The following is a 24,791-nucleotide window of genomic DNA, read 5'->3' as shown; positions in this document are numbered from 1 at the left end:
CTAATGTAATGGGTCAAAGGCTTCTGTCCATTTCACAGTCCACTCAAAACATTTACTGAAACAGAGAAGCATTTCATGTGCAGGAAGTGGGGGAGAATTAGTTTCTTTTAATTCCCTCCCTGCTCTTCCATTCAAGCTCGGTCTTACCTGCCAGCATTATAGACCTGCTCTTCTAATATGCAAAACAGTTCTCTCATTCTAGGTTTTTTTGAGTATTTATTTATATGATTTTTTGCCTGGCCTTTGTCCCAGGGTGGGCTATAACAAAACAGTTTACAGTTATAAAAAAGATAAAATCATTACACTTATAAAATAAATTAAAAACCATTTCCAGATGGAACAAAACAGCATAAATGCAGAAAAAGGTGGGTCCAAGGCTAGTGTAAAGAGGCAGATCTTCAGTATATAGCAAAAGCTGTACAATGAATAAGCTAAATGCACCTCGGGGGGGGGGGCAGAGCTCCACTATTTAAGGGCTAGCATTGGGTGGCAGGGGGCTGAAGCATTTTAAGTTATGTGGGTTCTCAAGCTGTGGTGTAAGCTCAGCTTCTTCACAATTTTGTCTGACCATCAAGTCAAACACTGGGCTACTACCCCACCAAGCACATGTTTCAGGCAGATGGCCCGTTTCCTTTTTAAAAATAAATGGTATAGCCTGTAATTTTTAACACTATGTTTAGCTTTCCCAAATGGAAGGATTTTAAGTGTATATGCAAAAATAAATAAATAAAATATATTACTGACAGTAGTCTTAGGACAGTCGATCCTAATGTGCAACACATGAGACATGAAAGTTTGTTGTTGTTGTTGTTTAGTCGTTTAGTCGTGTCCGACTCTTTGTAACCCCATGGACAACAGCACGCCAGGCGCTCCTGTCTTCCACTGCCTCCCACAGTTTGGTCAAACTCATGCTGGTAGTTTCGAGAACACTGTCCAAGCATCTCGTCCTCTGTCGTCCCCTTCTCCTTCCCAACATCAGGGTCTTTTCCAGGGAGTCTTCTCTTCTCATGAGGTGGCCAAAGTATTGGAGCCTCAGCTTCACGATCTGTCCTTCCAGTGAACACTCAGGACTGATTTCCTTAAGAATGGATAGGTTTGATCTTCTTGCTATCCATGGGACTCTCAGGAGTCTCCTCCAGCATCATAATTCAGAACATGGAAGTTTACCTCATGACAAAATGCAAACAAACCCAAATGACTTTCTAGCCTCCTCAAAGCCAAGACAGAATGTCAGGCTGGAAATTCTATTGCCTATTCAAGCTTGAATGAGGGCAGGAGGTGCCCTTGAGGTGCAAGCTTACGTTCACTATCTTAGGTAGCACAGACTGCAGCCAGACTGCACAGGTTCCCAGGGACACAAGGTTGGCAGACAGTCCATGGCTGCAGGCAGGGATGGTGAAACTGGATGCAGACACCCGTCCCTCAAAGTCTACTTGTTTCAAAACTTACTGCATTAAGAGTCCTCAGCTTTTAAATAAAAATTGGTTTCTCTCTTCATGGAAAAATGAAACATCTCAATTATTTTATTAGGCTCCCTAGGTGTCTGCTATAATTAAACACAACACCCACGCTGTTACATGGCTGGTAATTGCACCCTGCAAGGAAGCGACAAGCCTTCCAAATGTACAGAAGGCGTCGGCATTCTGTCTTGAAAATAAGGGCATGGGGGAGAGCAAACATTTCTGTTGTACTTATCTGATGGGTTATGTTTTCTGCTTCATGCTAAGCATGCTGTGCCATGCCACACATTCCCTGCCATTTCTGGATTAGCAGAGTCTGTAACCTGAAGCATATGTAACCTGAAGTGTATGTAACCCGAGGTACCACTCACCTTTCGAAGGATGTAAAAGGCATGCACTAGGGTGCATATAGCTTCCATGCATTTTGTGACATCTGCTTTAGTAACAGGAGACCTTCTGCAGGAAATAAAATGGACATTGCTTGGAGGGGGGCAATTTCCCCCCTCCCATGCCAACGAGTTATAAATGAATTTAGAGTACCCAGTCATAATTAGAGAGTCCCCACACTGTACATATACAGCTGTGGTTGGCAGTGAAGGGAAGGAGGCGTATCTCCCCCTTCTCCCCAGTACCTAGAACATTGTCAAATCATCATTCCAGGCCCCAGTAGCCTTGGAACAAGTAATTTTATCCAGAACACCCAGCATCAGGCACCATGGGAAAGTTTTGTATCCCGTGCTGGCTGGCATGTTCCTGTTGACAGTGTTTCAAGCACCAGAGAATAGCAGGAAAAATGGGGGAAGGAGGGAGGGAGCCAACTATCCCAACCACGGGGGAATGTATATTGTATCACAGCTTCTGCTTCACTAACTCCAGTGAAGGACAGTGCATGAAAGCAGCCTGTTCCACTGTTGAACAACCCTTACCAAATAGCTGTCTAGCTGAAATCTGTTTTCCTGACAATTTTACCCATTGGTTCTAGTCCAGCTGCCCTCTGGATCAACAGAAAACAAGCCTGCTCCATATTCTCTAGAAATATTTCAAAAACCGCTGTCATATCCCCACCACCTTTGTCTTCTTTTCTGCTGGCTAAACATACCCAGCTTTTCCATTCCCCATACAACTCAGCTCCCAGACCCCTCACCATCCTGGATACTCTCCTCTGGACACATGCCAGTTTAACCAATCAGCGTCCTCCTAAAAATAGGACACAGCACTCCAGGTGCCGCCTGATAAACACAGAATTGAATGGACCTACAGTGGTACCTCGGGTTAAGTACTTAATTCGTTCCGGAGGTCTGTACTTAACCTGAAACTGTTCTTAACCTGAAGCACCACTTTAACTAATGGGGCCTCCTCTGCCACCGCACCGCCAGAGCACAATTTCTGTTCTTATCCTGAAGCAAAGTTCTTAACCTGAAGCACTATTTCTGGGTTAGCGGAGTCTGTAACCTGAAGCGTATGTAACCCAAGGTACCACTGTATTATTACTCCCTGTGATCTGGACACTGTACTTCAGTTTATGCATTAAGGCTGCATTAACTGTTTAAAGTGGCCACATTGCATTGCTGCCCTGTGTTCAGTTTATGAGTTTATCAGTTAAGACACTTCACATGCAAAGCTGCCAATCCATGTGTCCCTCCACTTTTCATACCTTTGATGCTCTGCTTTCTATGACAGTAAATCTATTTTAGGCACCTAAGCAGGGCTTAATGAATGCAATGGGGGGTGGAGAGTCTGCTGCTGCTTCTCCCCAATGCAAGAGGGCAAAAGTAGATACAACACCATTCACAACAATTAGAACCTGATCCCATTGAAATCTGGCAGGGAATGTTAAAATGCTTGTTCTCCTACTGCAATCCCAATCTGCATCCCATACCTGCTGCTTATTCTTGTGCCACCACTCAGTTGCTAACTGTTTGGATGGCATCACTTCACGTTTGGCATTACAATGTCACAGGAGTTTCCTACTTGCAAAATAATAGATATGGAAAGTGAGAAGGAGCCTGCCATCACAATACTGCACTTACCCCTCATTGAGCCTGTTCAGACACCTGGGGCCCACTTGAAATGGCTAAAAATTACAGAAGTAATTTAACGATTATCATTATTAAAATATATATATACTGCCCTTCATTCGAAGATCTCAGGGCAGTTCACAAGATAAAAAATTACAAGCAAGGACCAGCCTACATTTAATATACGTATATACTGAAAACAGAATATACGAGGCACTTTTCACAAAGTGTACATGTCAACGGATAGATGTCTTGAAAAGAAAAGTAAGTCAGGCAATAACTTGGGGAGGGCCCTCCACTCCTGAGGGGGCCAGGTCCTCCTCAGTCATCAATCAACCCTTAGGTACCTGTGGCTAAATGACTCAGACTAAGGGCTAGAGGTGCCGAGTTCCGCATGACATTTCAGGGGCTTGTCACATGGCATGACATCACATGTGTGACACATTGGGGGTGGGCTCAACTCATTCAGCATGGGGGGGTGGCAGCGCTGAGCTGTCCTCAGCCACATAGAGCTGGTGTCTATGCTAAGGGCTTGTCCACACTTCTGGTTTTTTTCCAGATTGATGTTTGCTTTGATTTAGAGCTAAGGAGCGGGTTTCCCCTGGGAAAGGAGTGGAGCAAGGGGGAAACTGCTTGGACTTGTGCCTAGAAAGCACAGGTCAAGCAGAAAACCACTCTGACTTGCGCCTTCTAGGCATGGGACAAGCGGAAGTGTGGACAAGCCCTAATCCTCTTTATGATATTGCAATGATACACCTGTGTTTGCCTCATTCTGATTTTTCCTACAGTTCCACCAATACCTTTCTGTTACAGAACACATATCAAGAGGCACCAGGTACAATTGGCTAGTTTGGCAGTTTCAGTCATAAAGTTCTATTTATTAAGTAAAATGCTCCCTTCCATTCTTCTCTGATAATGTGGCAGTTCTTAGCTTCAAGCGGACTGCCTCAATTTGTCATTGCAGCAACCATGACTCAGTCAACAACACTTTCCGGTCTCAAAGCTCCACTGCAATCCAGTGAATAATTGATTGGGCTGCTGAACATCTCATGGATACCTGCCTGCCTGTCTCCACCAAGCTGGAACCATATCCCTTCATAGAGATGGATCCAAATCTCTGCAGCAATACTGCTATCACGGTTTCCTTTGATCAATCACAACTTGTAGACTGAATAAGAAAAATTTTATGAGAAAACTTTGGGCTTGCTTACAGCTCAGAGGCATCAGAGACAAATGTTACAAAAGAAAGCAGGATTGATAAATACATTCCAAATGCTCTGTTCCACTAAGAGGTGACAACAAATACATACATTTCCCTGATAGATCTGTGGCTGTATAAATTAACATTTCAGCTCAAAGGAGAATTAGAGGAGAACAACAAAAAAGCATGGGTGTTGTGGAATGTTTTTCCTGCTGAAATATGGGAGGCTACACTGGACACGGGTGGTGCTGTGGTCTAAACCACAGAGCCTAGGGTTTGCCAATCAGAAGGTCGGCAGTTCGAATCCCTGCGCCGGAGTGAGCTCCCGTTGCTCAGTCCCTGCTCCTGCCAACCTAGCAGTTCGAAAGCACATCAAAGTGCAAGTAGATAAATAGGTACCACTCTGGCGGGAAGGTAAACAGCATTTCCGTGCACTGCTCTAGTTCACCAGAAGCAGTTAGTCATGCTGGCCACATGACCCGGAAGCTGTCTGCGGACAAACGCTGGCTCCCTTGGCCAGTAAAGCGAGATGAACGCTGCAACCCCAGAGCCGTCCGCAACTGGACTTAATGGACGAGGTCCCTTTACCTTACATTGGTACTGGCATTCTTGAAGACACTCCTATTTCAACAGGCATTTCCCAGATTTCTTGACTTGAGTCTCCTGCTTTGATTGTTGTTTTCAACTGTTTTAACCATCACACTGTTTAAATGGGCTTGTTTATTATATAGTGTTATGTGGGGACAGATTCCCCTAACTAAAAGTCCTGGGTACCATATTCACGCAAACAATGTAATTTCTAGTAGTAGAGTTAGTAAATGTAGGAGATTACTAAATGCATGAAGTTTTCACCCAGGTGTGAACAGCTTAGCAGTGTAAAAATGCAGGCTGAATCCGGTTCCTTGCCAGGAATAGCCTGGGGAGAAGAACCATCATGTAGTACAAAGGAAGGTAATGGGTGACTGACAAAAACAGTTCTCTTGTGCTGGGCAACAGAGGAGTGTGAGCCCCTCCTTCCATGAGTGGCTGGTGAGCAGAGACAAAGGTCAGGTTTAGGATTTCATTGTTTGATTATGTAAACTGGGAGAGGGAGTTCCAGGTGGGCAGCAACATAGGTGGAAGGGGAAATTGTCTTGGTTTTCACCTAAAAGACCCTATTGTGCCATTTTGATTTTGTATTAGAGACATTTCAGATTAGGGCTGTATTTGAACTTTCAGAACTTGGCACAAATTGCACCCATATTGTTTCAAAGTAGAAGAGTTTGGCAGCAAACAAAACTACAGTCACAGCAAGACATGCTTGCTATATAAATACCAAACTACATTTAGATTTCGCTCTCTGAGTCTCTCTTTCTCACTCTCTGATCTCATCATAAGATTGAACTGCAAGAGCCTGGGTGATTTAAATTCTGTGCCTCCTCCACTAATGCAGTGCCATCACTCTCTCCATCTCCCATCTGTAGAAACTACGTACACACGGCATGATGAAGCACTATGATCCACAAAAGCACAGCACATGGGGATAGCCTCATACAACAGCAGTGCTTTTTATTATTAAAAGCCTGCCCAAACCAAGCATTGTTGGTGGCAGCTGAACACTTAAAAAGCAAAAAATAAAAAATGTAGTTTTGACATCACATTCAGATGTGTGTGTATTTTGTACGTGCTTTACCCAACAGATGAACTGGTACACGTTTCTTAATTTACCTATCCAGTTTCTCTCCAAGACTGCTCCTCCTCTGGTTCAGAAATTCACCTGCATTTTTTCTGCCTTATCAGCAACACATTATATCCAGACCAGTAAAAATGCTTTATAGACAAGATGTGCTTTAGATGAGATGGGTGCATGTTGAGAATTCTCATGCTACCTTCTTGAGTTTAAAAAAGGGGTGTGAGCTCTGTTTCAGTATCACAGAACTGTGAAGATCCAAAGGTCATCTAATTTGACCCTCTGCCCTAAAGGAGAATTCTCCTTATCTGGAATTCTATCAAATTAAAATAGCCTGCTCGTGAACAGAGCCACTAAATGTGGTTAACAAACGAAACAGCACATATCAAGACATTACCTTCAACAGTACAGAGTGTGGCATCATATTTAGACTCACAAGGTGAATTGACCCATAAAGTAAATCAGATGGAAACTGTTAAATGTTACATTATCTTCATTATTAGGCTGTGCACTGGCTGTGTACTTCCAAAAGTACAATTCAGATAAGGGCATTTCAGTCAAGGTTTTCACATGCCCATGTTGGATGGAGCAGTTAATAAGGTGTTTTGAGTCGAATTGGGGGCTCCCAAACTCCCCTCCCTGAGTAATATTGTGGGCTGAGGTGCCTCCAAAGCACTGCATTTTAAAAGTGGCCACTAAGGATGCAGGAGAAATTGGATTCAGCTCTCATTTAAAGCTGAATTTATCAAATTGTCACTTTCTGAAAATATGTAAGAACTGAAACATAGTGATACTAATCTGCTAATCTGTTTTCCAACCATCTATGAGAATAACATACAAAAGTGAATTATATTAGGAGAAATTCCTTGCAAACATGTTTATATTAGCCAATCCATCCCAAAACAGTAAAATCTATCCTTGCAGGAGAATTAATGAAGGTATTATTCTGACATTTGGCAGACTTTGTTGCCTCCAAAGAGGCAATATTCAACTATGTCCTACTCACAGTAGACCCACTGAAATTAATGAACCTAAATTAACCATGTACAGTTACTTCGATAGGTCTACTCCAAGTATGACTAGTGCTGAATACAATCCAAAGTTTCTTTGGGGGGAAGGAGATGATGATGCATGCATACCAGTAGTCTTCTGGACACAAAAGAGATTTCTGAAGCCAGGGCAAATGATGGGGGGGCACAAGGAATGAAAGAGGGTCAGGACATAGCTAAGGGACCTGGACTCTGACGGGTCAAAGAAAAATGACCTTTGCACCTTATGCCCCAAGTTTGTGCATTTCCCAAAAGTCACATATATCAATTTTAAGAGCCAAATTATATAATCCAAACAAATATATAAAACAGAGAAATATGAGAAAAGTCATGTCTGCATCTGCTAGACTGATACTGACCAAGTCTTGTCTGTGCATCCGCAGTCTGTGATGAGCCAACCCTATACTGAGAGTCAGGCAGTCTACGGCTATGACTCTGTGTCTAAAGTACACAAACAAACTTAATGAACTTATGCTGCAGAACTTTGTTTTTAACAAGGCTGATCTTTCACTCTTAAGCATAATTCACTTGTACTTAATCTGTTTGTGCATGCAGAAGAAAAAGAAAAAATATAAGATTGGGGGGGGTGTATGCCTGTCAGTTGCTGAGCAAAAACAAAGTTACTTGGATGGGGAGAAAAGGAGTCTACCAGGTGCAAACCCTGTAATTGACAGAGCAATCAGTGGTGTCAAACATGATCCTTTACTCTAGTTTACAACCTTATAGTGTTCCTGATGGCTGACTGCAAAATCCTGGCATGTTCTGAAGATTCTCAAAAAAGTGTTACACTTTCTGTACTGCCCAAGAATGATGAAAAAGTCTCTCTCACTCTCATAATATAATAGCAGTTTATTACTTGTACCCCACCCATCTGACACACAGAGATCATCTTGAAATATGGAACTAGAGATGCTATTGAGCTTTCCCAGCTGATGAGCACCTTGTCCCTAAAAGATATGCCATTGCCACTGTATCTTTATGACATCATGTTGGTTTCTATGGAAACAAGCTCATTCCAGACAGATTATTATTAGTTTTAGGTGTAGAATTCCCCTGCTTGCGTAAGAAAGAAAAAGAATACAATTAGAAGTAATGAAGATTTTCAGAAGAGCAAGAATGGACAGATTTATGTGAAAGATAAAATATGACAACAGTCAGAGGAAAGGAGGAGGGCAGGGAGGCAGATGAAGTAGTGTTTCATAATTCACGGTGATTAGGAAGGAGCGGGAAAGAAATGGAATTGCTTCAGAGGAACTACTAGGCACGTGTTTAATGGGGTCATATGGTGTAGGTGAACATTTCTACGCAAAACAGAAAAATTAGACGAGTATTCAAAAGATGAGGAAGAAACGGCATGCAACAATGCTCTTTTGATTTGACAACAGCATCACTTGGAATGTTTCAAAATATTCAAAACATTGAGGCTGAAGTCTCTTGCTTTTTGCCATGCTGAGAGCAACTCATTTAGCCCCCACACTACTTTCTTCAAAGACCACAGGTACCCATCCCAGACAGAGATCACCCCTTTGCACAGTCATGTTTCCTATCCACTCATGAACACATGGTATGAAAGGCCAATGGGCATATTTCCAGTTTCCCATTAACCACACGGAGTTTTTAGTTTTAGAATATACAAAGCAAGTAAATGAATTGTTCCTTGTGGGAGATAACCTTTGTGCCCCACGTAGAGAGATGAGCAGGTTTAACAGGCACTGAACCAATTAGAGAAAGCCATAACATCAACTCTCTAAATGCCTAGAAGGAGATGTGACAGAGAGAACTTCTTCTTGTCAGCATTCCATTTATGTGCTACAAAAAGAATAAGCCTTTCCATAGGTAAAACAGTGAGCAGGAACACCTAGAATATAATCAGCATTGTGCTAGCAAGAACATGTTCACTCTTAATTCACAGATGAAATGTTCTCCCCACCCCCACCCCACTATTCAATTTGAAAGGCCCAAATAGTCAACAATGCCACCCATCCAGCAACTCTTTTAAAAAAAGAATTTTAATTTTATTTGCTTTTATTTTGTGCACACCCCATTTACACAGTTGAGCACTTTAGGATTTCATTCTCACAAAGAGAGTTTCCTAGTTGCTGCATCATCAGGCAATTTTTGTCAGTCAAAGAAAGTAAACGGGAAGACATGTACGCATGCTGTTTATATTCAAAGGGCATCTCCATGTCTTAAGTCCATTTAAAGAATACTAGGAAAAGGAAGACTTGGAAGTTGAGCATGATAGGGGAATAATCACTCAACTGGAGATGACAACTTAAAAATGGAGCTAGAAATGACTATTTTAAGAAGTACCTTGGACCCTTTAATAAAAATATAGTTTCAGAGAAAACGTTTCCCCCTTTTCCCCCCTCTTTGCAAGCCACCTTTCTTCCAAGCAACTCACAGAGGTGTAAAGGGTTCTTCCACCACCCATTTTAACTTGACAACCCTGTGAGTTAGTAGGTTAGTTTGAGAGATTGTGATGGACCCACAGTCACCTAGCAAGCATCATGGCTTGACAGAGATTTGGACGCAAGTCTTCTTAGTCTCTATCCAACAATCTAACCCTAGGGTAGCCAACATAGTCCCTCCAGATGTTGCTGTAATAATAACACCATCATTCCTGACCATCGTCCATGCTGGCAGGGGCACATGGGAGTTTGTAGTCCAAGAGTACCATATTTTTCGTCCCATAGGACGCTCCGTCCCATAGGACGCACCTAGTTTTTTTGGGGGGGAAATAAAGGAAAAACTTTTTTCCTTTATCCCCCCCCCCCAAAAAAAAGCAGGTCAGGGAAACTGAACCAGGTCGAGGAACAGCGGGATGGCGGCACTGCGCCTCCCTGCTGTCCCCCGAGCTTGTGGGGCTGGCCGATGTCTGCCCGGCATGAGGGGCGCTCTGCTGCAGGGTGCCTCACCCGCCGGGCAGCAGGCTGCTTCCCGCAGCGTGGGGAGCCCTGCGGGGAACTCCTGCAGGGCTCCCCATGCTGCGGATGTATGCCCGGTGCGAGGGGCGCTCTGCTTCAGGGCGTCCCGCCCGCCGGGCGGCAGGCTGCTATCCGTAGCATGGGGAGCCCTGCGGGGAACTCCCGCAGGGCTGCGGAGGTGTTCCCGAAGCGCCGAGCGCTCTGCTTTCAGGGCGCCCGACGCTCCGGGAAGCAGGCTGCTATCTGCAGCCTAGACAGCCCTGCAGGACCTCCCGCAGGGCTGCCTAGGCTGCGGATGTCTTCCTGAAGCCTGGAGAGCAAGAGGGGTCGGTGCACACCGACCTCTCTCGCTCTCCAAGCTTCAGCGAAAGCCTGCATTCGCCCCATAGGATGCACCCAGATTTCCCCTTCATTTTTGGAGGGGAAAAAGTGCGTCCTATAGGGTGAAAAATACGGTATCTAGCAACTGCCTGCTCTAACTACTACCTCACAACAAAACAATGAAATAAGAAACCCGGGAGAGATGTGTTTTGTTGCAGGTGAAGTCATGAAATAACCAAATGTTAAAAGCTAAAGGGGAAAATGCTAATTATGTTAGCATCAAGAATTTGACGCAGTGCAGTTTGAAAGAAGCCAGAAAATTTTAAAACAGCTTTAAAAGTATTTTGAAGTGCTCTAGCCCTGGAACAGCAAACATCATGTCCCCCGTCTCCCATGTTGCTGCACTGCAACCATCATCCTTGACCACTGACCATGCTGACTGACTACTGCTCTGTCAGTTCTTTTTTATATTTAAAATCCCACCAACTTTAATCCTTTCATTTATTAATCTTGATGAAGTTGGAAATTTCCACCAGCAATATTTATTCACTTAACTCCAGGGGCAGATATGCAGGTCCCACAGAGAACTATACTTTTGACCCAATGTATGGCTTATGTCTTCTGCTGCCTATACACCCAGAAGGTCTTTTGAAATTGTAAGCCCCAAATTCCATTACTACCATCTGCCTTTGTCTGCACCCCAATCTATACATTAGGAGCAAGGACTTAGGCTCAGGGACCAAAGGGGGCTCTCCAAGTGAAACTGGCCCTTGAGACTCTTCCCAGGCTGTCTGACAGCCTCTTCAGATGCTTTTGCCTGGCTGGAATGTGTCTCTAAACTATGTCAATACATGTTGATTTCCTGTATAGGGATGTGCATGTAGGAACTATTACGACTTTTGTGTAGCTGGAATACAACTTACTGCACAAAAGGTAAGAGTCACACCTGTTGCTCCACTAGCTTTTACCTCTGACACTATTGGCATGTGGTCCTGAGAAGGTTGTCTGCAAGTAAATGCAGCACTTGGGCTGAAAAGGGTTTTCCATTTCTGCCACACACATAATTTTTTTTTTAAAAAAAAAATCATATAAAATTACTTTTTGGCAGACTATGGGCCGATACTTGGATTTTCATCAAATTCTTATTCCGTATATAGTGTAGCTCTTGAGAAACTGGGCAAAGATCTAAATCAGACCTCAAGGACAAAGTCTGGGTGCCCTTCAGTTGTTAAGTATCTCCCATAGCAACTTATGTTGCAAAAATATATATATACAGACTTCTTGGGAAACGGAAGCTGCAAACTTCTGGCTATCACTAACTAAACTGCTTGAGCTGTCATCAGCACTAGTTCTAGAATGATTTATTTGGAGTAGGGTTGCCAAATCCTATAGTAAGTTCATTTAAGGTAATGGACTTTAAGTTAGTGGTTGCCATCAATTTCAATGAGTCTACTCTGTGTAGGATTGACACAGGATACAACCCTGAATCTTGACACATGGTCCTTCTTTCCAAAGAGTATAAACCCAAAGAACAAAGCCATAGTTACTTCCAAAATGTGATGAAGGTCCAACACTATATTATTGCAATTAGTCACAGAAGTGTGTAGTGCCCATAACTGCATTGCTTATATTCTTAATCAACATGTGTTTATATTTGCTTGTTTTAACATAGCAGAGGGAAGAGACGGTTTGTTATCCCCAATATGCAAAATATCCCCAAATGCAGCTTTTTAACTGGGAACTTAATAAACAATTCCATTCACTCCTTTCTTTTCTTCTGCCCTTCTTCCTAGTTGACATTAATTCATCCGATTTTCTACTGGTCCCTCTTAAGGACAAACCTCTAAAGAGGTTCTATAGCTGATTAACTGACAGGATACAAGAGAAGGCCACTATTGGTTAGTACCTGTGACATCATTACCTGGAAGGAGCAAAATTTTCTTCCACTTTGATGAAACTGTGTCACATTTTAGAGGCTGAACACTTGTTTGCTGTATTACTTTAAGCGTTCCAGAAATCTGCTAGTTTGCAAATATTTTTGCCATCATGCTACAAAAACCATGAGAAAGTATATGTGTGCAAATGCACAAATCCAACTGCTGTTTTAATACAATAATAACAGGAAGGAACTATATTGGCCATAATTTCTAAAGACTGACCAGCAGTGTTTTTTCAGGGGGTACTCAAGAGTACACATTACTGGAACCTCTTTCGTGGTTGTTAAAAAGTGTGGCACTTACTGTAACTGTAACAACTTCATGGTGAGTACCGACACTATTTTTCTAGAAGAAAAACTGCTGACCAGCATTCCTTTTAAAGGGGGGGGGGTTAACCAAGAAGGCAACAAAACAGGCAATTCTTTTGTGCAGTATGCAAGTTATCACTTACATAGCAAGATGTCTTTCCTTTCCGTTTCCATCTACTTCTCAACCTCACGTTTCCTGTAAATGTTCCAGAGCAATTTCCCAATCCCTGTCCGACTACCCCAGAAGGTCGTAAAGTAGCTACTGCATCCTTCCTGATTCTACCTATTCATGCAACACTTCGTTCAAATTGCCAGTGCAAGTTGCCCCAACCCAACTGGCTTTTTCATGAGGCTTGTTTCCTCCAGTTTCAATTATAAAATCTCCCCAAGCTTTCCTTATCTGACGGGCACAACTCTAGGGCCAAGGACATTAAGATTTTCAAATTCAGCTCTAGGTGAAAGTTATGATAAGGTAAACTTCCTTGTTTGTTTGTTTTTAGTTCTCTTAACCAATACATGCCTGGACACCACGGAGACTGATATACAGTCTTTTGGTCCTGACTACAGCTTTGGAAAACAAGCGCAATCGAAAGCATGTTTACTGGAAAGTAACTTGCGGGTGGCGCTGTGGGTTAAACCACAGAGCCTAGGACTTGCCGATCAGAAGGTCGGCAGTTCGAATCCCTACGACAGGGTGAGCTCCCGTTGCTTGGTCCCTGCTCCTGCCAACCTAGCAGTTTGAAAGCACGTCAAAGTGCAAGTAGATACGGTAAATAGGTACCACTCTGGTGGGAAGGTAAACAGCGTTTCCGTGCGCTGCTTTGGTTCGCCAGAAGCGGCTTAGTCATGCTGGCCACATGACCCGGAAGCTGTACCCGGAAGCTCCCTCGGCCAATAAAGCGAGATGAGCGCCACAACCCCAGAGTTGGTCACGACTGGACCTAATGGTCAGGGGTCCCTTTCCCTTTCCCTTTACCGGTAACTTGCATTGACTTCATTGGGGATTTTTCCAAACCTAAGGCTGCAATTCTATAACCACTTACTTAGGAGAAAGTCCACTGAACTCAATAAGGCTTTTGAGTTGACATGCATAGGTTTGCACTATTGCCTTTTAGAACCCAATAAGCATAGCAACACAAATCATGTCTCTCTTTTTAAAGAAAAGTCTGGTTTTTATACTGATTTAGGTTTTTAATTTCTTTAATATAAACCATTTTTTTCTTTTTTATTGTATTACTGTGCATACAGATTTGCAACCTTCTATAAGTATTGTGGGTTTAGAGCAGAAAGTGGCTAACCTGTGGCCCTCCAGATGTTGCTGGACTCCCAACTCTCATCATCCCTGACTGCTGACCATTCTGGCTGGGACTGATGGGAGTTGGAATCCAACATCTGGAGGGCCATGGATGCCCAACCCTCCTCAATACCTACCAAGACTCCATGCACTCACACTAATGACAAGCTGATAGCTTTGGATGAGAACTTAAACACTTCCATATGCCTGAATGGAAGTTATTGTGTTAACATTTAGCACCCACTTGGAGCCTTACTAATACTGGGATGAGTATTCTTCACGGGGTAGGGAGATGAAATGCTGGCTGTGCACAAGGAATGAAAGTAGATCAACTGGGGTGAAGCAAGATGACTGAACACTGAAATGAACTGTGACAAGTGTGCTGATGTCAATTCAGCCACAGATCGGCAGCTCCAGCAACACAGCACACACCGCAGGGCTATGGTGGTTCATTGATTTAAGTTTCTGCTTGCAGGCGAAAGTTGCCAGAAGCAGACATGCCAATACAACTGCCTGGAGACCTGCAAATTTCCTTGGAGACCTCCTATGCTTCGGCTGCCCATGTGTCATTAGGCTCTGTTTGTACGACTTGACAGCTTTACAGTATGAAAAATTTGTGTGGCTTGTGAAAACTCCCTTGTTCCCTTGACAGTCATTGAAACACAGCTCAGTACCCGCAGAGGTCCTCCACTCCACTGCTCTGGGTCACAGAGTTTAATGCACCTTTTTTATTTTTAATAGGATAAAAGACTTCACTGGGTTTAGCTACAGAACAGACAGCAGTGATAGGAATTGCACTTGATTTCTGTCTCTTAATTTAGAGCACCTTAAGACAACTTTATTCGTTGACCTGTTCACAATACTAAATTAAAAAATCGATAAACCACTACTGTGGACTGTTCTCTACTGGTACTTGTCCTATTTGACAGCATATGAACTGAGAGCATGAGTATGAATTAAGGCTAATTGGGTGGCACAGGATAGAACTATTTCAACCAGAGAGTGTTATTCTGACCACCACCACAGTGTGCAACAGTTAACCCTTCCATTCCAACATGTTAGGACAGAATGAAAATCGCATCCTCCCTGCTCATCAGCCAGATCAGTACATATTAGCTAAAAGAAGTCCATCTTCTTCCCAATCATGTCTTGCAGGATGAGGTTTAACCTCCACTACCCACCCAGTGTGTCATTATTATTATTACCCATCTTTTTCCCTGACAGGGACTCAAGATGGCTTACAACTAAAACAGAAAACAGCTAAAAACATTGGGGGGGGGAGAGAAATAATTAGAAAACCATAAATCGTTTAAAAGAATAAGTATGTTCTATTAAAACATACAGATAATTACAACAGAAACATCGCAGCACAAGCCCTTTCCTTAAAAGAAATTCCCATGAAAAATGGCCTGATTGGCTGAAGATCCGGAATGATATGTTTTATATCTCTGGCTTGTTTTGTGTCAGGTCAAGGGAGAGGTGCATTGTAGACTAGGGAAGAGTACTGGGAGCAGAATTAAAACTACTGTCCAGAGTTTCCCCCATCTACAATACATACACAATGAAAAATTCACAGGAAAGAAAAAAACATTCATTTAAAGAAACTCCCCCGTCAGATACATAAACTTCATTCAATGAAAAGAATGGGAGAACCTAAAGCAATATATGGTGAAGATCGAAGGGAAGTGGGTCATATAGTAAACATATTTTTTTAATAAAACAATACACTTTACCACTGGTGTTCTGCCATTTCATTCAAAGTTGAACTGTGAATCTATTTTAAAATTACTTCCTCCAATTTGCCTCTCAAAACCCAGAACACTAGAATTGGCCCTGGTAAGTAAGCACCACTGTGGGGAAATGAAATGCAGTGGTGCCCCGCAAGACGAATGCCTCGCAAGACGAAAAACCCGCTAGACGAAAGGGTTTTCCGTTTTTCGATGCGCTTCGCAAGACGAATTTCCCTATGGGCTTGCTTCGCAAGACAAAAACATCTTGCGAGTCTTGCAATTTTTTTCGCTCCCCCCCTTTTTCTAAGCCGCTAAGCCACTAATAGCCTTTTAGCCGCTAAGCCTTTAATAGCCACTAAACTGCTAATAGCGCTAATCTGCTAAGCCGCTAATAGGGTTGCTTCGCAAGACGAAAAAACCGCTAGACGTCTTGCGAGACACCACTGTACATAATTCTGTTCCTGGTCAGAGACCATCCAGAGCTCATCTTTCCTAAGCATCCAACAATCTGTGGTGCAAAATCTGTGGACTACAGGGAGTCCTGGGCCAATGAGATTCTCTCAGCTCAATTAAAATATGACATCTGCTGATGGTTGTTATGTTTAAACAGAAGAGCCATGTGCTGCTTCCTTAACCTCTTTATAAAAATTTTTTCCCAAGGAATGGTTGGGAAATCCAGTCTTGTATCTTCTGCTATCCTTTCAAACTGTTTTCAAGAGATACAGATTACAGGTCTGTATTTATAAATGTAGAAAAATAAAAAATAAAAAGGAGATTTATAAAAATAACATTCCCATGGTTCAAGCATCACTAGACATTTCCCATTTGCCTTTAAGCCCCAAATAGAACACCAACACAGTTTTAGTGATTCCCCTCCCCATCTGAAATTATATGCCATCTGACTCAAAATTCATCACGTCACGGGAGGCATCACAGAACACATTTCTCAGAAAGCATTCTTTGAATACCGCAAGAAGAGCCATAAGGAGTACCAGAATGCCATAGTGCTTTTAAGCTGAGTGTTGAGTGTGGTAAGGCAAATGAAGTGCCAGAGTTGGACCGGAGATATTTTAGCTCAGGGTCACCCAGTGTCCTTCATAGCTGACCAGTGTCAAGCACTCACCACTTTCTCAGCCTTTTACAGAGACAATAGAGCTGCCCTTGCATATCCTGAGTTCCTTAAAGGAAATGCATGACACTGGGGTGGGGGTGGGGTGGGGTGGGGGTGTAAATCAGTTAGGGGCTAAACAGAGATTTGGATCCAAGTATTCAAGCATCACTTCATACATACATATTCAGAGTTGCTTGCATGTGGCTTTAGTAACTTGCAAACAGGGAATGTGTACAAATGGTTTCAAATTACTATCTTACACTGCTCTGAAAAAGGAAAGAGAAAGCAAGGAGATCTTTAACTGTGGACCTCCAGATGCTAGTGGACTGCAACTTCCATCATCCTTGACCATCAGCCATGCTGGCAGGAGTATCTGGAAGGCCACAGCTTCCCCATCCCTGAAATAAATAAAAAACTAAACTAGTAAGCGCGTTTTGAACTATAGTGGTTTCAACATGTAGATCAAGCATAATGTTCTGGTGTATATTTAACCAAAAAGAAAAAAAAGGTCTCTTGTTTTAAAATGGTGTAAGCAGAACATGCTGTGGGCTAAGTTTATTTTTCCTTGGCAGTCTCTTAAGCACAACATGCTTGTACAGCACTCCCCTCCGCACCCTCCCACACCTGTATATTCAGACTGTGCTCTGCTTACGAGCTGCGGATATGCTGTAAGTATAATAAGCTGCATTGCAATGCTAAACATTCTAAAGATTTAAAGAAAAGGAAATGGCTCATTTATTAAACACAGCACACAGCAGCAGAGAATAACCATTAGAAACACATGGAGTGTTCTTCTTTGGCAAAAACTGACACAATAAAATATAATGAAGTGCACTTGTGTAAAAATTAACTAGTGAAATAAAACTAGCTCAAGGTCTGAAGCTGGACTGAAAAAAAATACTTTCTTCAGGCATGTCTGCAAGGATCATGGACAGAGCACTCCAACATGGTCTTTCAAGTCGCAGAGTATCCGCAGTCGTCTGCACAGCTTGTCATTTTGGAGTTCAGCTGGGAAGTCACAAATAGGACACTTCCATATCCAATTTTGCTTTAGCACCTTGAAACAGATGTACAGAGTTGCCCTAGAAATCTCCTAATCTTCAGAGTCACCACTTGGCTTTATTGCAAGTGGGGTTGGTAAGAGACTACAGTACATCCTCCCTTTGTAACTTTGTGCAAGCAACTTTTTTACTCTGTATATATGTTAAATGGGGGGAAAATAAGTTCCTGAAGAAAGGCACTTTAATGTGTTGTTACAATGGAAGGATGAGCTTCCTTTTGAGACATGTACATCAGAGATGTGGAACCTGAGACCCTTCAGTCTTCCAGGACTCCCTATCACACCCCTGAGACTCTCCCAAGTCATGCCCATTCTGTAGTCCACATCTCAAAATGGCTCTGCTCTGCACCTTCCAGAGGCTGGAATGTGTCCTTGAATTGTGATAATGACTTGTTTCCCTAAATTGAAGAGAGAGGTGTGTGTATATATAGAAACCTCTCAGTTGTGCATGGCTAGCATGCAGTCTATTGTATAGAGACAAGAATGGCATTGTTTTCCCTGCCCACTTTTGATCTGACCCACGCCCACCATGTGGGCCCCAGAAGGTCCCCTATGAGGAAATGCTGAAAAGGGTCCCCTGCTTCTCATACAAGCAAATGCCATAATACTGTTGTGGCGTGTCACACTCGCCCTCACCAGCAGCCATGCTCTGTGTAGCAATTCAAAACATGATTGACATCATGGCACAAGATAAATGAACCTACATGTTATTATCATGTAGTCCACTTTAGTTTTGAGAGTACAGTGGTGCCCCGCAAGACGAATGCCTCGCAATACAAAAAACTCGCTAGACGAAAGTTTTTTTCGTTCGCGATTTGCCTCGCAAGACGAATTTCCCCTATGGGCTTGCTTCGCAAGACGAAAACGTCTCGCGACTTTTTTTCTTTGACTAAAAACAAAGACATGTTTTGTTTATAAAGTTAATTTATTTTCCCTTAAATTTTTGAACTGCTCTTTACAGCATGTGTGACTTTAAAGAGCAGTTAATAAACTGTTGTTGTACCAAATTTGGCTTTGTTTGGACTTTTTTTGACCATAGGAACGCATTAATTGATTTTCAATGCATTCCTATGGGATTTCGTGCTTCGCAAGACGAAAAATTCGCTAGACGACAAAAATTGCGGAACGAATTAATTTCGTCTTGCGGGGCACCACTGTATAATGTTGAGTTGGGGATGGACTGCAGGGAAATTATGGAATAAGTGAGAGAGAATGGATGGACTAGCACGTGCTCTGGTAGAAAAGGCAGGTGGGACTTTTGAAGACGCAAAGAAAGTAGGAGACTGCAGCATCCTGGAAAAGGAAGACCACCACACACCAGTGCCACAAAACAACAATATGACGTGAGAACTAGACACAGGGCTTTATCTCATAAAGTTTTCCCAAAACAAGGCTTTTCATATGCTGTGCCATCATTCAACTCACTCTGCTGGTTGTGCCAAAGTTATCAGCCTTCTCTGTCCAGTTTATTTCTATCAGCTATCACTCATCTTCAGATCTATGTTCTCTCCCTCCTGTCAGGTCCATGACACTAGTTGAAAGCAATTTCTGAACCAATCCCTCAATCAAGATCTAGCAGGACAACACATGCTCTTATGAAATAAAGCCATTTCTCTGTCTCTCCTGTTCACTGCTTGATGTAATATTCCTCAATATGCAGCACTTTTTAACAGGCTCTGTGTTAACTACATTAAGGCACATCATCAAATTAAATTAAACACAAGTTAATAATCAAGACTGATCTTGCAACAATGCCAATTGAGGGGAAAATCCAGCTTGTTTGGATAAACTGTGGCACCTCTCTTTGGTTTTAAAATGGCAGGTGTGCAAATGGAAAGATCCACAGATGGGACTCAGAAGAGTAGACTAAGATTTTCACCCAGTCACGATTCTTTCACATAAGATAGAAATCATAAGATAGATATGGATGCATAGATAGTTATCAATCTACCAGGAAATAGGAGTAGGCCTGTGATTGATTAGGTTCTTATCTTTTATCTGTTTGCTACATGCAGTGCTGCCCATTCTTCAACAAGTAACTCTAGTGCAATGCTAATCAAATAATCTTCTAAGGCACTTTCTCATCACTTTTTTAAAATGGAAGGCTATGAACTGTGCCCCCAACAGGCTCACTGTTAGCTGTCTCACTTTTGCTTCTACTGAATAATAAAATAAGCATCTAACAAAGTGATATATAGTATAAAATGGGGACAACTTTCCAAAAGTCATTAGACTGCAATTCCCATAATCTCTGACCACTGGCCACGTTGATTGGGGCTGATGAGAGTCAAACACCACCTGGATGGCCACAGGCTCCCCATCTCTTACATAAAACAGAATAAACAAGGAACAGAGTATGTACACATTATGGCTTACTCTGGTTCCAATTTGTTCCCACCATTGCAGCTTGAAGAAATACTCCTGTCTGATGTGTTTCCCCTCTAACCAGCTTTCGTCCAACTTGAACATGCAAACAACCATTAAGCTCAGACAGCTGTTGTACACGTGCAGATGACAGGGGTTGCCAGCATGGAGAAACGAATTAGGTAATGTGTATCAGGTGCATATAGAAATTGCAAATGTGACTTGAGATGCGGGGAGGGAGAAACGGCCTTGCTGCGTTTTAAGCCACTAAAGTGCATATACTCTTCTATTGGATTAGATGACCCTCATGGTACCTTCCAACTCTACAGTTCTACGACTCTATGGCTATTCGGCAATATTAGAGGAGGGACTGACAAATTTCAGCCATCCAGTTCTGTGTTCGCTGTTCAGCTGGAGTCTGTAATGAGCTTTCTACATCCCATTTCAGTCTCCAATATGTAAACATGAAATATGTGTGCATCCTCTTCATATACATTAAAAGCACCTTTAACACCTCTTACTATTGCGTGCTCAACTGTGGGTCTTTTCTATTGTAGCGCCCCAGCTTGTGGAAGTCCCTGCCAGGAGAAGTTTAGTTGGCCTTCTCATTAAAGCTACATATGAGCAGCTAAGATCTTATTCTGCTACAGCTCCAGTATGGGGTTAAAATTCCATCTCTATACTAAATTGTTCTGTTCTGCTCTTGGTTTAAATGTATGAAATTGATTTTTCTTTCCAACTGTTCTACTGTGTTTTCTGTAACTTACTTATTCTGCTAGTTGCTCTGAGTTTATTTTAGAATAAAGTGCTTTTTTAAACAGAAGAGCCTTTTAAAATAAAATATCCTTTGTTTGAGACACAAGTTTTTCATTTACAGTGCAGAGGCAGAAATAGACTGTTGTCATTCAGGACACTCTTGTGACAGTCTGATGAGAGTTGCAATTCAAATCCACTTCTGGAGAACACCAGGGTGATGAAGGCTAGACTAAAGCTGGACTGTCCCACTGTTTAGGACCGACAACTGAACTGATACAGGATAAGATGCTGCCTGCCTCGTGATGGTTGTGGGTAGGTGATGCAGCTGATCTGAAATATCTGCAATGGTTCCTAGTTCATTTACAGACCAAATTCAAAGTGCTGGTTTTTATGGACTGGGTCTCATGTGCCCAGAGAGTGCCTTTTACCAAAAGACTATGCTCTAGATTCCATCTGTTATGGTGGTAAGTGTGCTATGTACCCGAACAATACCTTTTTGTAGCTGTTTCAGAGTTAAGGGGTGTGCCCCCCAATAATGTCAGGGGTAGAAGAAGACATTACTCCACCAGGCTTCTGGGGAATTGGTTGATTTTATATGGTTTTCAAACTGGATCTCATACTTGTATCTTTTGGGGGGTAGGGCAAGCCACTTTCTGAAAATATTTGTTGAAAAGTGGTCATGAAACATGATAAATAAAGAGCACTTTTAGTGCTGCCTGGAAAGATTCCTTGTATTTTGCAATCATCTGTCCTATTTTTGCAGATTGTATAATAACAATATCAACAGGACTGCTAAGAATTTGAATACATCAAGTGCTTTTAGTGACTGTGGTGAGAGCATTCTAAGAACCTCCCTATAAAGCAGAACAAACTTTTCACCATCATATTTGTCACGAACAGTTAGAGAAAAAGGCAAAGATCATAGAAGGGCAAATTTGAACTGCTTCTCAACTCATTCTCTTAATGGTACAGAAGGTTGTTTTCGCATGACTACTGTAGCTTGGAGGGTTCTAGATTCCTTCACATGTGCAGGGACTCCCATTGTCCACAAACTGAACTTTAAAATTAAGTACATACATTGCCAGGCAAAGAGAGTGATAAGTTAGGGCTGCCATATTTCAAAAAGTGAAAATCCGGACACAAATCCTGGCTACGTTTGGGAAATTCCAGACATGTGGCAGCCCTAGATAAATAGCATTAGTGCAACCCACACTTTCAGAGGCTACAGCACAGCTGGGCAACCTGCAGTGCTCTAGCTCTCTGTGGCCTATTAAGTCTCACTGACTCTTCCCATTAGTCATTCTGGCTGGGGCTGATGGGAGTTCTGAGTACAACAAAAGGAGGACCTCAGGTTCACTACCCTGCCTTAGATCCAGTAGCGAAGGGCACCAAGAGAAACTTTGCATTAGTAAAATCAAATGGATCTTGCCAAATGATAAAAGATAGCTGGCTGCATTCCTCAGGCAAGGGAGAGAACATTACTGTATTAAGAGAGCAGATGTGAATTCTCAAATACTCTGCTCTGAGGAACCCAACCAGCAGATACATTAAAAAAAACCCAGCTGAAAGGAATAGGGTGGGTGTGTTCCCTTCAGTTTTAGAAAGCTGGATGACATGTTGAGAGGTCTGGCTGTGCAGCACTGCTGTTGCTCTTACAGTTGCTTCAGGGGAAAAAGCACAGGGAGGAAACAGACAAAGGAATCCCCCCTCCCTTCCCTCCTAGCTGTTTATACAGTTCCTTGCACAATGAAGATGCCCCTTAAGGTGCTGCATGAAGCACAAAGCCATACAGTAGGCATGCATTCAGAGACATGTTGACACCCATGCAATGCTTAAATTGAAGGGGAAGGAAGGGGTGGGCGGGGCAACGCCCCTTGGGTATTGGTGGGTTTTGGTTTGCTTTTTGTTTTAAGAAAGGGGGGGTGGCACAATGTGGGTAATATAAGGAGAAATCAGGGGTGTGGCTTGCAGATGTTCACACCCATACCAACCAATAATTCAGGGTACTATGTGCCAGCGCCTTCATTTTCTTAATCCTTTCTTGTGGCAAATCCACCCACGTATATTTAAATACCCCCTCCCTCTCCCCGCACCACCACAAAAAATCAAATTCAGCATCATTGCCTGGGTTGAATGAGGCAAAAAGAAACAAATACCCACAAACTTGTGAGCAATTTCTGCAGCATTTCATAACGCAGCCCACAAGGCTCTTAAAACAAAGAGGTGTCAAGAAATGTTCACCGTTACAACTGGCTCCCCTCCCTCCTTTTTTTCAAGCCTTAAAAACAGGAAGTGGCTTTCTCTGCCAAACTGTACACTGATTTTTATTTTTAATTTTTTTGGCTCTTCGCCAAACTCCAGAAAGGCAACCCCAACGCTGGGGGAAGGAGCGGGGGCGTGTGAGGAGCAATTAATTATTAGTATTAGTAGTAATGGGCTGGGCTGCCTCATCCACTCTCCCAACATAGAAGGGAGACAAAAAAAAGTCGTGGGACAGTCCTGAGGGACTGCTATTTCTTCACCCGCCGGTGCCCCTGAATGCAAGCGGGCTTACTTTCTTCGCAAGTTTGTTTCGCCTCGGGATACACCCGCTGCTCCCGGACTCCGTCTACGACCCCCGACGACCCCCGGGGCAGTTTCGGCCAGCAGCTATTCTTAGCTAGCGAGGCCAACCGAGGGCTTTTCTGAGGGGAGAAAGCCCAGGCGGGGAAGGTGGCAGCCCGCCTCGCGAAAAGTCAACGCGCCGAAAACAACTCACAGTTTTAAAGCATGTTCCGCCCACAGAAAAGGTCGCTGGCTCCAGAGAGAAGCAGCTGCTGCTGCTGCTGCCGCAGAAGAAGAAGAAGAAGAAAAAGAAGAGTAACAATCCGCACAGCCGGCCTACGGGAGGCGGTCACATCTCCGAGGGTCCCTCGCAGAGCCGCCGCCAGAGACAGGCGAGCCGGCACAATCAGCCACTTTTGCACAACCTGCGCGTTTTTTCCCGCAAGCCGCGGAGGGCGCCTTAGCCCCGCCTCCGTATTACCATATTCAATCAATCACACGTCGCGCGGCGAGGCAAAGGACGGCCCCGCCCTCGCGCGCACGCCCCGCCGCTTTGTTGCCGCTCGCCCACACGCTGCGCCGCTTAGCGGGAGAGCGACACCTGCAGGGAGCGAGAGGCGGCGCAGGGCGCAGACTTAAGCGCCTCCCGGAGAGGATCTATTGTTTTTACAGTGAATTTAAGGTTGCACGACGCGAGCATCCCGCCCCCACACCCTCGGAGTCCCCTGGCAGCACGAGCACGCGTATCCTCGGCGGCGGGTTTGACGGGTTGGTTTATGAATCCGGGTTAACAAGGAGAGGAGAAACTTCGGGTGTTAAGTTTAGAGCTGAGTTATTAGGTCCCTTTTGTGCATAGCTGTCACCTTTTCCCTTTTCTTCCGAGGAATCCTATTCGGAATAAGGAAATGTCCCTTTAAAAAAGGGGAAGGTTGACAGCTATGCTTTTGTGGTCGGACAGCATTTCATTTTGCGGTGTCAAACCCCAGATGGGTTTTTTCACCTGTGTATGTGCAATGGGCACTTGTACCCTTAAATGCCTGGC

The 24,791-nt window shown here is 43.3% G+C and overlaps 1 protein-coding gene across 1 annotated transcript in view; it reads right to left on the bottom strand.

Moving 5' to 3' along the window:
* TP53I11 (tumor protein p53 inducible protein 11) overlaps window positions 1-24,222 on the bottom strand; it is a 54,766-nt gene extending 30,544 nt beyond the window's left edge. The window contains exon 1 of the mRNA XM_082227090.1: window positions 23,964-24,222. The gene's annotated coding sequence lies outside the window, so the exon portion shown is untranslated. The remainder of the gene's footprint in view (window positions 1-23,963) is intronic.
* Window positions 24,223-24,791: the final 569 nt, after the last annotated feature.

This window comes from Podarcis vaucheri, assembly GCF_965113315.1.
Source record: "Podarcis vaucheri genome assembly, chromosome: 1".
Lineage (NCBI taxonomy): Eukaryota > Metazoa > Chordata > Lepidosauria > Squamata > Lacertidae > Podarcis > Podarcis vaucheri.
This window is presented reverse-complemented; position numbering and strand designations above follow the sequence as displayed.